This window comes from Dendrobates tinctorius, unplaced genomic scaffold, assembly GCF_039654945.1.
Source record: "Dendrobates tinctorius isolate UK_male_01 unplaced genomic scaffold, ASM3965494v1 ptg000016l, whole genome shotgun sequence".
Classification (NCBI taxonomy): domain Eukaryota; kingdom Metazoa; phylum Chordata; class Amphibia; order Anura; family Dendrobatidae; genus Dendrobates; species Dendrobates tinctorius.
In genome coordinates this window covers 78,525,001-78,539,277 of record NW_027361684.1, presented here as the reverse complement: position 1 = coordinate 78,539,277, position 14,277 = coordinate 78,525,001, and the positions used below count along the sequence as shown (strand labels likewise).

General features: G+C 39.6%; 1 protein-coding gene across 1 annotated transcript in view; it reads left to right on the top strand.

Annotated features, from left to right (window-relative positions):
* ANOS1 (anosmin 1) overlaps window positions 1-14,277 on the top strand; it is a 309,454-nt gene that overhangs the window by 219,977 nt on the left and 75,200 nt on the right. The window lies entirely within an intron of this gene.

The following is a 14,277-nucleotide window of genomic DNA, read 5'->3' as shown; positions in this document are numbered from 1 at the left end:
GACAAGGAGGGCCACCAAAAAAACCGACTCACCAGATCTCTAGTACCAAAAATACCTGGATGACCAGCCAAAGCAGAGCAATGAACTTCAGACATCACTCTCTTCTTCCACTGGTCAGGAACATACAACTTTCCACTGGGACAACGCTCAGGTTTGTCCTCCTGGAACTCTTCCAGAGCACGTCTCAAATCGGGCGAGATGGCAGAAAGAACTACCCCTTCGCCTAAGATGGTAGCAGACTTGGTCACCACAGGAGAATCCGCAAGGAAGCTCCTAGAGAGGGCGTCTGCCTTGACATTCTTTGTTCCAGGAAGAAAAGAAACCACAAAATCAAAACGTGTAAAAAACAAGGCCCACCTAGCCTGTCTAGGGTTCAAGCGCTTAGCCGACTCTAGGTAAATCAAATTCTTGTGGTCAGTGAGGACCACGACTTGATGCTTAGCTCCCTCCAACCAATGTCTCCACTCCTCAAATGCCCATTTCATGGCCAACAGTTCCCTATTCCCCACATCATAGTTACGTTCAGATGGAGAGAACTTTTGGGAAAAGAAAGCACAGGGATTCATTTTAGATGTTACAGGATCCTTTTGGGACAAAACAGCTCCTGCACCAATCTCAGAAGCATCCACCTCTGCCTGGAATGGAAGTGAGACATCAGGTTGCCGCAAAACCGGGGCGGAGGTGAATCTTCGCTTCAGCTCCTGAAAGGAAGAAACAGCCTCCAGAGACCAATTTAACATATCAGCACCCTTTTTAGTCAAATCAGTCAATGGCTTGACAATACTAGAAAATTTTGCTATAAATTTCCGATAAAAATTAGCAAAACCCAAAAACTTCTGGAGGGCCTTCAAAGAAGTGGGCTGAACCCAATCGTGAATGGCCTGTACCTTGGCCGGGTCCATTTCAATAGTTGACGGGGACAAAATAAATCCCAAAAAAGAAATCCTCTGTACTCCAAAAAGGCATTTAGATCCCTTGACATACAGGGAATTCTCCCACAAGATCCGGAACACAGTCCGAATATGTTCCACATGAGAATCCCAATCCTTGGAGAAGATCAAAATATCATCCAGATAGATAATCAAAAATGTATCGACAAAATCTCGGAAAATATCGTTCATGAAGCACTGGAAGACAGAAGGGGCATTAGTGAGCCCAAAAGGCATCACCAGGTACTCAAAATGTCCCTCCGGAGTATTAAACGCCGTCTTCCATTCATCCCCATGCTTAATGCGAATATGATTATACGCCCCCCTGAGGTCAAGCTGGGTAAACCAGCAAGCACCTTTAACTCTGGAGAATAGATCAGAAATCAGGGGTAACGGATACTGATATTTAACAGTAATTTTGTTGAGGGCACGATAATCAATACAAGGTCTTAATGATCCATCCTTTTTGGCTACAAAAAAAAAAACGGCACCTAAGGGTGACGAAGATGGTCTAATATGACCCTTCTCCAACGCCTCCTTAATATAGGATCGCATAGCCTCGTGCTCGGGTACAGATAAATTGAAGAGCCGACCCTTGGGAAATTTACACCCCGGGCTCAGTTCAATTGCACAGTCATAACTCCTATGAGGAGGCAGAGACGCAGACTCATTCTCACTAAATACATCATAAAAGTCCGCCAAATAATCAGGAGCATCATGTGACTGAGGAGAGGTGGAAAACACCGGAGCCTCACTAAGGGCACACCGACAACCCCAACTCACCACAGACACAGATTTCCAATCCAAAACTGGATTATGAATCTGTAACCAGGGAAACCCCAGAACAATAGTATCATGCAGATTATGCAACACCAGAAATCTGCAATTTTCTTGATGGTCTGGGGCGACCCGCATTACCACCTGGGTCCAAAACTGGGGTTTATTTTTAGCCAAAGGAGTAGCATCAATTCCCCTCAAAGGGATAGGCGTCTGCAGAGGTGTCATCGGAAATCCACAACGTTTAGCAAAATCCAAGTCCATTAGGTTAAGGGCTGCTCCCGAATCCACAAAAGCCTTGGCGGAAAATGTGGACAGGGAGCAGATCAGAGTAATAGCCAGAAGAAACTTAGGTTGAACACCCCCAACAGAAAACGTGTGTGCAAAGCGTTTCTCTCGTTTGGGACAGACAGAAATAATATGCGAGGCATCTCCACAGAAAAAACACAGCTTATTACGCCTTCTGAACTCCTGACGCTGCTCTCTGGAAAAAACTCTATCACATTGCATAGGTTCAGACATTTGCTCAACAGGTGGCACACCTCTCGTGCAGCTTTGCGTTCGCGCAAACGCCGATCAACCTGAATGGCTAATGACATAGAATCGTCAAGACCAGAGGGAACAGGAAATCCCACCATAGTATCTTTTACGGCTTCTGACAACCCCTTCCAAAAGAGAGCAGCCAAGGCATTATTATTCCAGGTAGTAAGTACTGCCCACTTTCGGAATTTTTGACAGTACAATTCTGCAGAATCACGACCCTGGCTCAATGCCAGCAGGGTCTTTTCAGCCTGATCAATGGCATTAGGTTCGTCATACAACAACCCCAAAGCTTGAAAGAATGCGTTCACATTAGTCAGAATAGGATCATCTGGTTTCAAAAAAACGCCCAATCCTGGGGATCGCCACGCAGCAAAGAGATGACAATTTTAACCTGCTGCGCGGAGCTCCCTGACGAGTTAGGCTTCAAGGCAAAAAATAATTTACAATTATTTTTGAAATTCAAAAATTTAGACCGATCCCCAAAAAATACATCAGGTGTAGGAATCTTTGGTTCAGCAGCATGTGAATGAGCAAGGTAGGCGGAAATTCCCCGCACTTCCGCAGCGAGCTGCTCCACACGATCAGACAATTGCTTTATCTCCATTGAGAGAAAAAAAAAAATTCCCCCTACGGCCTCAGAGATATAGAGGAAAAAATATACACACTTTTTTTTTTTTTTTTTTTTTAAATTCTTTCCTGCTATTGAGTACCCTAGAATCTGCGGTATGGCGGGTGATTCTGTTATGTATGAGTCACCGTAGGAGGCAAAAGCAGAAATACAAGCTAAGTCCAGAAAACCAGAGAAGTTGGCAACTATCAGATTGCAGACCCCTGAACCTATCAACACAACTAGCAGTAGCCGTGGGGGGTTCCTACGATGCCCTAGACCCCTCGATCACAGCCGGAGAAATACATAGGCCTAAAGAAAGAAAGGGGAAATCTAAACTGCCCCAGAGCAGACCCCAAAGCAATAGGCAGCCCCCAACATATAATGACGGTGAAGCAAGATGAAAATACTAACACAGACAGAAAGATAGACTGAGCAATGACGGGGCCCCAAAACTACCTAGATAGGAAAGGACAGGAAGGCTGCTGTCTGCAATCTGCAAAAACCCTATCAAAGACATAAGCCAACCAGCTGATATGAAAAAGGCCCTGAAGCAGCTAGGCTTCAAAAACTGAATCAGCACTCAGGTATTTTCAGAAGACAGAGCTAAATGAATTCAGCACACCCCAGCAGGGAATGGCAGAAATCCATAAAAACAAAGCAAAAACAAAGTCAAAGCACAAAAGCAAAAGGCCGAGCAGCAAACTTAGCTTTGGAGGAGCAGGAATTCAGACTGGTCTCCAAGGATCCCACAGAGAAATCACCCGCAGGGCAGAAGGGCGTCGGCAGCCTTATATCCAGTCCGTAACTCCACTCAGCCAGTCCTCATCATCAGCCTCAGGTGTTTGACAATCAGGCTCACTACCTTTCTTAACCAGAAGAGGGAGTTCCTCAGGCCTCAGTAATGAAGGGGAAAATGAACTCACAACATGTAACATTTCCATTTTTTTGTTGATGGAGCTTTCTGAATGCTTTTCTTTTTAACAAGCTCATGTTTTTATTTATGCCATTTTAGGGTAGATACAATATTTTCATTGCTTACTATTGTATTTTTTGGTAACATTGCAGCAACCAAAACACACAATTTTAGCGTTTCATTTTTTTCCTCTTTACATCAAGTTAACTTATTTTATATTTTGATATATCAAACTTTTATGGATGCAGCAATACCAAATATGTTTATTTTTATTTTTTCTTTTATTTCTTTAAATTTAATGGTGGAAATAGATAGGTAATGTTTGCATATGTATTTTTATTTTTTTAATATTTTTAAAAACTTTCTTTTTACGTTATTTTTTAGGCCTCTTATGGAATTTGACTCTGAAATTATCTGATAGCATATCCTGCATATAGTAAAAATCATGGTTTAGCATGAAGACCAGTAACAGACTGGTTTTCACAGCAGTGCCACCATGGGAGGCACTAAGGCCTTCAGCTAGTCCTCTGCTGCCATGATAACTAATTGGCACCAATGGGTATGTGGCGCGACAAGCTGTGAAATGCTGTGTGCTCTGTAAGACATTTAGTTTGACAGTTAGTATTTATATTTTATATTTGCTTTTACATCCCTTAGTATATTGTCTTCTCAACTATAGTAGACATTTTATTTTCTATAACTTGTATTTCCAGTTTTACTTTACAATTTATGTGCTATTTCTTTGTTGTAAGCCACAAAAGAACAAGTCACAGAAACTTTATACGTCATGTTCTATATATATAGGTAGTAAAAAATGAAGAAAAACCTTTTTTTTTTCCTGGCACTAAAGTTATACAGTGATGGTTGAAAGTTTGTGAACCTCTCAAAATTTTCCATATTTCTGCATTTGAGCTACAACTGCATCAGATTTTCACACAAGTCCTAAAACAGAACCAAATTATTTCAATGAGTCAAAAATATATGACTTTTTCATTTTTCAGACTGTATGTTTAATTTATCAAATATGACATGTGATGTTAAAAAAGTCTCTGGCAGAGCCGAAACTCATTGTTTACATTGTAAAATGGAATACATTTTGGAAAACTATTTCAACATATGTTAGTGCCGGTCTTTCTATAAATATATATTTGTAAGATGCACAAGATTGTGAACCTTTGCTTTCAGTATCTGGTGTAAGCCTCTTGTGCAGCAATATCTAAGTATTTCTCGTAATGAGTGTTAATGTTACTTAGTCCTGAACATCAGCATGGATGATGTTTATCTCATTCTTACCTACAAAACAGCTTCAACTCTCAAATATTGGTGGGCTTTCTCACGCGAAATGTTTGCTTCAGATCCTTCTACAATATTTGTATAGAATTAAGGTCAGTAATTTGACTTGTCCAATCTTTCTTAACCAGTATTTTGTAGAATTTGGGTACTGACTTGCACACTTTTTTGAGATTCAATACATAGACAGATATCCTGACATTTTCCTTTAGAATTTTCTGGTATATTCAGAATGCAGTGATCCTTCAATTATGGTAAGTCATCCTGGCCCTGAGGCAACAAGACAGGCCTAAACCATGATACTACAACCACCATGTTTCACAGATGGTATTATATTTTTATTCTGTAATACAGTGTTTTTCTGTTTTTAAACATAACAATTCTCATTTAAACAAAAAGGCTCTATTTTGATTTCATCCATCCGCAAAACATTGTTCTAAAAGCCTTTACAGATGGGCAGTACTATGCTTTTTGGAGAGCAGTTGATTTCCCATTTCAATCCTGCCATGCATGCCATTATTGTTCAGTGTTTGGTAATGGAGGACTCAAGAACTTTAACATTAGCTAAAATGAAAAAGGCCTTTATTTTCTTAGCGGTTACCTTGGGTTACTTTGCAGTTTATTATATTCCTTTTTTCTAGGAGTGATATTTGTTGATCAATCACTCCTGGAAGTGGGGTTGATGGTGGCATTGAATGTTCTGTTTTTGTACACAATTTGTATGGCTGTTGATTTGCGGAATCCAAATTTTTTAGAGATGGTTATGCAATCTTTTCCAGTCTGATGAGCATCAATTACTATCTATTCTGAGATGCTCTAAAATCTCATTTGTTCTTTCCATTATATATACTTCACAAAAATGTGTCGTGAAGACTTGACTTTAATAGATCCCTGTTCTTTAGTTAAACAGGTTTCTCATTCACACCTGATTGTCATCCCATGAATTGAAAACACTAGACTCTAATAATACCTTTAAATAATCTGCTAGTCTTAAAGGTTCACCTACTTTTGTCACTCACAGGCATGTGATATTGGATCATATTCCTCTTTTAAAAAATGACAAAGTCTAATATTTTTGACACATTTGGTTGATTTGGTTATCTGAATCTACTTTTAGAACTTGTGTGAAAATCTGTTGTAGTTTTATGTCAAAAAGTTCACAGACTTTCAGGCTCAACTGTAGACTTCCTTATCTTTTCATGTTATTATTACAAGTCAGACTGTGAATCTCTCAATTCTTTATGGACAAAGATTGTATGTATAGTATATGGAAGTAATCTATTGTTTCAGGTGTGATCTAAAACTCTGAAAATATATACATTCCATACACCAGTGTATGTAGAACATATACATTCTAGTATGGCTGTTTTTGCATAGTGACTCCTTAGGAGCAAGATAAAATAAGGATAACTTCCCACATGCCTTATTCGCTGTGAATTTTTTTGAAAAGGAAAATCTACAGTTGCGAAAAACCTGCAGAGTTTGTCAAATAAATTACATTTCTGTATATTTTACCCTTTGCATGCAAAAATACATGATATTTGTAACATAATTTGACATGCTGGGGATTGTGTCTGCTGCTTGTGAATAAGGGACTGTCTGGTAGCACTATACAACTGCTGATTGGTACTAAACATATTAGGCCGGGATCACACATGCGAGTAATATGGCCGAGTCTTGTATGTTAATACCCGGCACTGCCGACGGCACTCGGATCAGAGTGTGCGGCCGCATAGCAATATATGGAGCTGCACACCGCTCCAGAGTACTGACTGCAGTGCCGGGTAATAACATGCAAGACTTGGCCGTACTCCTCGCATGTGTGATCCCGGCCTTATTGTTCGTCTGTGGTTTAATAGCCAGTTCACACAGACAGACTGCTGTAAATGCGCACTGAATAATCTGTAGCAGGTCATTCAGTGCTCATAGGCTGACATTCTTCTCGGCAGTGCAAGTCTTGTCATACACTGCTGAGAACGGTGATTTATTGTGCTGTATAAAATATCAAATCATTAGTTAAATTAATGTTTTTTTCATTCATCAGATGACCTTCGGCTTATTTAGACTTATTCTTATGAATGCTTTTTCTCAAAAATCTTTTTGGAAATGCAGCTTTAGTTCTCATGACATCTCATTCACAATGTTGATACATACCTACACGTTGCATGCACACCAACTTATATTTTAGTTAATTTCTTTAGGTTTTTGTTTCAGGTCTTGCACTCTGTGCCAATAAGAGTATGTTCTCCCTTTTCTTTGAGCTGGACATTATGTTTATTTAGCTCCCCATGGCTGGGTGTCCATTAGTCAGAGCCCCTGGTCCTTCCACACCCTTATTCACATTTATGTCATTTGACATGGTAAAATTTTAATACTACAGGTTAGGACCGTCCCAAATAGAGCTGTTGTGGTGTGGTGGGATGGCTTTTATTTTTTAATCAAAATTATGTTAACCAAGTGCCTTACATTATTTTTAGGCACTATTGCTATTTATTTATTTATTTATTACAGGGTATTTGCTCACTTTGTTTTTATAATAGGTTTTGTCCTTTTAGGGGCCAGTGTGAACATGCACCTACATGCTGCATACATACCAACTTATATTCCAGTTCATTTCTTTAGGTTTTTGTAACTGTAATACCCAGAAGACTTTGCACTGAGAAAATTTGCAGATGAAAATTTGTTAGATATATTCCCCATGGGAGTATACAGGAGTCTACTGCATACTTAACAGAGGAAAAATATTGCTAACTGTATAAGAAGGTAGCAGCATATTACATCTGCTATTCCCTGCTCAAACTGTCGTGCTACAAAATGTCTCAGTCTAGCCCTGGCTTTATATTAAAATGTGTAACAAGGACACTGATGAGTTCTGAAATTAATTATTAACCTGATGATAACCTTCATACTTTTCCCCACCCCTTCCCCATGCTTATTTTCTGTTAATACTGGACCTTTCTACAATTAAGTTTTTTTTGTAACGGGCTACACCATTTGTTTTTTACAAGACCCTCGGACAAGTGTGAAAGTACTAAATCTTTTTTTTAGGAAAATTTTTTAATGTAATTTCCTATTTGTATCTCAAGGAGAGCACATTGCTTTTCTATTTAGTATTCTGTTCTTATAGTGACAGTGAAATAATAACTCATAATAACACAATGTAGATCTTGTTTTCAGGAACCGTTTAGTCTTTTCAGTTCATACAAAAGGCAGGTCAAATGTTAACATATATCAGCCACTTTCAGGCCATTATCTGCACTCAAAGGCACCAGTTAACAATTAAACATGAACACAACAAAAGAATCAATATATTATTCACAAACTGCTCACTTATCAACTTAATGCATCCACCATGCATTAACAGTGTAGCAGATAGTAAAGGCACCCTTACAGCAAATACTTCGCTGCTCAGATTCTAGGGCACATCTAAAATATCATGCGTTCACATTTTATGTCCAAGAAAGGTAAAGAGGCTCCAGCTTCAAATATATATATATATATATATATATATATATATATAATGTACCCTCGATAAAAATCAACGCGTTTTGAACACTACAGCGTTCTTAGTTCTGGTTCACATTTTATCCACGTCCAATTCCGAAAGTAAAGCATAAGAGGATATGTACATATGTACAGGGATTGCAGCAAATTATACTGCTGCAAAACCTGATGTGTTGGCAGGAAAATCACAGGGTAACATGTGCATTCTTACCTCGTTTTTATTGCATTTACCCCCCCCACTATAATTACTATAGGTGAAATCTGCATCAAAACCGCTGAAATAATTGACATGCCACAGATTTATATCTGCTGCAAATCGGCAAGGTAAAAATGAGCAGCGTGTGCATGAGACTTCAGGAAATTATTTTTATCCCCCAAATTTTGTTAAAATTGCTAATTTTAAAAAGTTACGTTAAAAGCCCCCAAAATGTAAATTAACTAATTCTCCTATCCAACTTAGAAAATAAAGACGTGTTTAAAATTAATTGGGACTTTGGATATGAGTCCAGTGGGTGGTCGTCCTCAGTGACTCTCTGCATTCAGCCATACTGGGAATAAGGGCAATCACTGAATAGTCCGCCCACTGGGCTTAAGGTGCTTTCACATTGCAATTAGGCACCCGTTCAGTGGCCCTGTCAAGGCTTACGTCTGAACCCCTTGTGAAACAGGATTCGGACATATGTGCTGACAGGACCATATACTATAATGATGCTGGCAGAGCAAACATGTGCTTTGACGTGCATCACTTTCAGGTGTATACGCCTATAGGAAACAGACACCTAGGTGCAGTTTACTATGTCTGAGTGTCCACCTCCAGTAGGCGTACTCCCCCGATAATGATGCACAGTACATTCACTCTGTTAGCACCATTATTGTCTATGGCCCCTTCGGCATGTAGTTAGGAATCCCATTTTGTGGGGAGTTGGACGTAAGCCCCTACATTAGCCACTGAACAGGTGCCTAAACTCAATGTTAATGCACCCTAATAGTAACACAAACAGCAGATTTCAGCAAAACAGTCACGGTATTGAGAGTCACAGAAGTAGCCTTAGGCAGCAGGACTACTCCCTCTAGACCTACCGTTAGATAAGACAGGAGGCGTTGCAACTGCAGACGCGGGAGAACTGCAACCGCAGCGCAGTGTGAACAGAGCCTCAGAGGAGACACCGCAATATCGCTGGCGCAATGCAGGACGCTGACTGCTGAGAAGGTAGTGCTGGAGCGCGCTGGCGCTAGCGCTGCTACTGGCGGCTGCCCAATCACTCACACAATCGTATTATCAGAGGGAAGGGGTTTCATAATAAGTCAGTCACCAGTCCAAGCATCCGTCACCATACATACAGCAGCAGTAAAAAAATACTAGCGCATGGCATAGCGGCCATGCGCACCTTTTATAGTGACCGAGACCTTCCGGAAATCTCCAGAGCCCTGAGCTGAACCAATGGAATCAGGAGCAGGACCTGAGCACCTGACTCCTGAACTCCAATGGGGACTCATTCCAGGAGCATGCTCAGAAGCTGGCTGAAAGGACTTAGCCTCTGGAGACAAATGTGAGGATCTGGATCTCTGCATAAGTATGGCAGGACACAGATTCCTAACACCTGCTTGTAGATCAGATGTCATTTTCAACAAGACAGATTCCTTTAAGTGCCTACTGCATGGTGTTTATACAGTGAATTCAATGATATAACAGTGGTATCTGTGATCAGACTATGTAAGAGATTTCTAAGTATGTTTTAGGAAAATCGTGACCCAGTGACTGCAAGGATTGAGACTTCAGGATTATGCTTTCAATATACTTTATTATTACTTTTAGATGTGTAATCACACGGTGATTTATTATATGTTTCATTTTATTTTCAATGCAGCAGTATGAAAGTATATTTCTAGAAAAATATTCTATTAATATTTATCCATCATTAAAATGCTTGTGAACGCATGTGTACCAGAAGTTATCACCATCTATTATAAAACTATCATTCCAGGAATTGTCCACGTTAAACCATTGCCTGGATGGCCTTTCCACATATACGTTGCATTACTATTAGTTAATGTCTAAATAGAAAGGAGCCAGTTCTTTCTATCTTGAGGCATATATATCATATTGAGAGTGATTTCATGGTTCCATTCTTGGTGCTTGTAAAATCAAAACACACACCCCCAGCCTTCAATAAAAATCTTTCTCTCCCCCTCATGGGACTAATGATTTTCTAATGTTGAGCAGCTGGCTTATGTGTCATTTGCTGAGCACTATGGAATCCTAAGGATATGTCTTTAATGTTCTTAGTGCTGGAAAGCTTGTCTTAACCACCAAGTGAAAGCTTTAAGGTTGGAGATAAAACAATATATGAGTTAAAAAAACAGCTTTTTAATTATTTTAATCTTGTTGAAGAATGTACAGTATACTTTTTGTCTAAAAGCATAAAAATTGTCCTACTTTTGTAAGAGTACATCACATGTACTGAACTATGAACAGCATCATCCGGATATGATACTTAACCTCATCTCGCATTAGGACATGAATTAAAGAGGACATTTTAAATGTTTCATGTAGAATTGGACACAATATGTATTACTGGCTGCAGATCAGAATAAACTGTTGTTTTTTTAGTATTATTATTATTATTATTATTATTATTATTATTATTATTATCAGCACTATTATTATTATGTTATTATTATTATTATGCATTTATATAGCGCCATTTATTCCATGGCGCTTTGCATGTGAAAAGGGGAAATATAGACAAGTATAGTAAACATGTGTAAGACAAGGGACACACAAGTACATAAGGAGAGGTGACCCTGCCTGTGAGGGCTTACAGTCTACAGGGATGGGTGAGGATACAGTAGAAGAGGGTAGAGCAGGTCATGCTGTGGTTCAGTAGACCGAGGATCATTGCAGGCTGTAGGCTTGTCGGAAAAGGTGGGTCTTCAGGTTCTTCTTGAAGGTTTCCGTTGATGGTGAGAGTCTAATGTGTTGTGGCAGGGAGTTCCAGAGTATGGGGGAAGCACGGGAGAAGTCTTGTATGCAGTTGTGGGAAGAAGAGATAAGGGGGGAGTAGAGAAGGAGATCTTGAGATGATCGAAGGTTGCGTGCGAGTAGGTATCTAGAGACCATTGAGGGTAAACTGATTAAATTTGCTGATGACACAAAGCTAGGAGGGATAGCTAATACTAGAGAAGAGAGAGAGAGGATTCAAAAAGATTTAAATAAACTGGAGAAGTGGGCAGCAACTAACAGAATGGTTTTTAACAGGGAGAAATGCAAAGTACTACATCTGGGCAATAGAAATGAAAAAAGCATATATAGAATGGGAGGAATAGGGCTAAGTGACAGCACATGTGAAAAAGACTTGGGTATACTAATAGATCACAGACTGAATATGAGTGAACAGTGTGATGCAGCAGCAAAAAAGGCATATGCAATTCTAGGATGTATTAACAGAAGCATACAGTCTAGATCACGTGAAGTCATTATTTCCCTCTACTCCTCTTTGGTCAGACCTCATCTGGAATATTGTGTCCAGTTTTGGGCACCACATTTTAAAAAAGACATCAACAAACTGGAGCAAGTTCAGAAAAGAGCGACCAGAATGGTGACCGGTCTGCAAACCCTGTCTTATGAGGAAAGGTTGCAGGATTTGGGAATGTTTAGTTTGCAAAAGAGAAGACTGAGAGGAGACTTAATAGCTGTCTACAAATATCTAAAGGGCTGTCACATTGTAGAAGGATCAACTTTATTCTCATTTGCACAAGGAAAGACTAGAAGCAATGGGATGAAACTGAATGGGAGGAGACACAGATTAGATATTAGAAAAAACTTTTTGACAGAGTGATCAATGAGTGGAACAGGCTGCCACGAGAAGTGGTGAGTTCTCCTTCAATGGAAGTCTTCAAACAGAGGCTGGACAGACATCTGACTGGGATGATTTAGCGAATCCTGCTTTGAGCAGGGGGTTGGACCAGATGGCCCAGGAGGTCCCTTCCAACTCTACGATTCTATGATTCATGTCACAGATGTATGAAGGAGACAGGTTGTGGATGGCTTTGTATGTCATGGTTAGGGTTTTGAATTGGAGCCTCTATCAATTACTGAGATATTAGCAATCAAAGTATTTGGCACCCAATGAGGTACCTTTTTCTTGAGTCCAATGGGTGTATTTTCACTGGGGTTGTGTACTTCTTATCCCTATATAATGTTGACCAATCATAAGCAAGAAGCAATACTCAAAATAAAGACGATTACAGACCCCCTATCATAACTTAGAAAAGGTTTTTCAGTTTGAGATCTATAATGACACACAGCTCTGATGTCCTGGTCTAAACTCCTACATAATAAGTAGAAAGCACAGGTGAATAACACCTTTCAGATAAGGTCTTTGTAAGCTTAAGTTTAACTGTATGTATCACAATAAAAACCCTTCTATCAGCTCTCCTAGCACTGTCATTTTTGCTGTAGTTCCCCTCCACCACACTGTATATTCAGTGATGACAGCTCAATCTGTCAGTGTCACATTTGTGTCTTTTGTGCTCTATTTGCAATCACTTTGCAGTGAGATCAGAGTAAAGTTGTCACACAGAAGTAGTCCAGTCCAGAACAGAAATATAATGACAGGCCTCATTTCACTACTCAGCGAATAAAAGTTGCCTTAGCAAAACAGGCATACATGTGATTATAGATACACGCTGATAGAAGAATTTGTACTGTGACACAGATAAGCTCAGCTGTGCTGACACTCCTCCCACAATGCAGGCTGTTAGAGGACTAGATCAGGTCTGTATCATTACACACACTGAGTAATCAATTTTAAGCTATAGTGATGACATATAAATGAAGAGTAAATTCCTTAAAGAGTTTTCCAACCACAAAATCCAATTTTTTTCTGTTAATCTGTGCTGTATTGTGATATGCAACATCCCTATATATTTAGTTTCTGCCTGTTGTTCATCCTGAATTTCACTTAATTTCCTGCACTCACTTTGTTTACTTGCGGCTCTATCAAACTTAACAGCTCCCTGTACGTTATTATCTAACCTCACAGTCAGAGCTGGCACTGCCCATCCTTGGTGTCTAGCACTGCCATCTCCACACTTCTTGGCTGTCAGTAATCTGCCCCTGCGCTGACCTCTGTCATCACTCCAGTATTGGAAATAACAGAGCAGTGTCCCATGTCTGTGGAAAGCAGAACAATCTCTCCACCCCACACCACCCCAGCCCACACCACATCCACAGTGGTGATAGAGCATCACATGTCCCCACACCACATCCACAGTGGTGATAGAGCGTCACATGTTCCAACATTACCCTGGACATACATGAACTGTGAGGTGAAGCATCTGTAGTGATGTGTGTATGTATATCTACATATATACCACATAATACATTTCAGCTGCTGCAGAATCTCATTCTGTAGTGATCTGCGACACTGTGATCACAGGTTCAAGTACTCCAAGGGAACTAAAAATTAAAAGAGTAAAAAGTAAGGAAAAGATGTAAAAATGTAATAAAAATGTAGAACACAATGTAAATCACCATATTGTCCCTTATTAAAAATAAAGAAAGGTAAAAAAATATACAAAATTAAGATATTTGGTATCTCTGTGCCAATAAAAGTCTTATCTGTCAAAATATAAAGTTAATTAACCAGTGTATTAAACACCATTAAAGGAAAAAAAAACAATATGCCATAATTGCACTTTATTTCTTC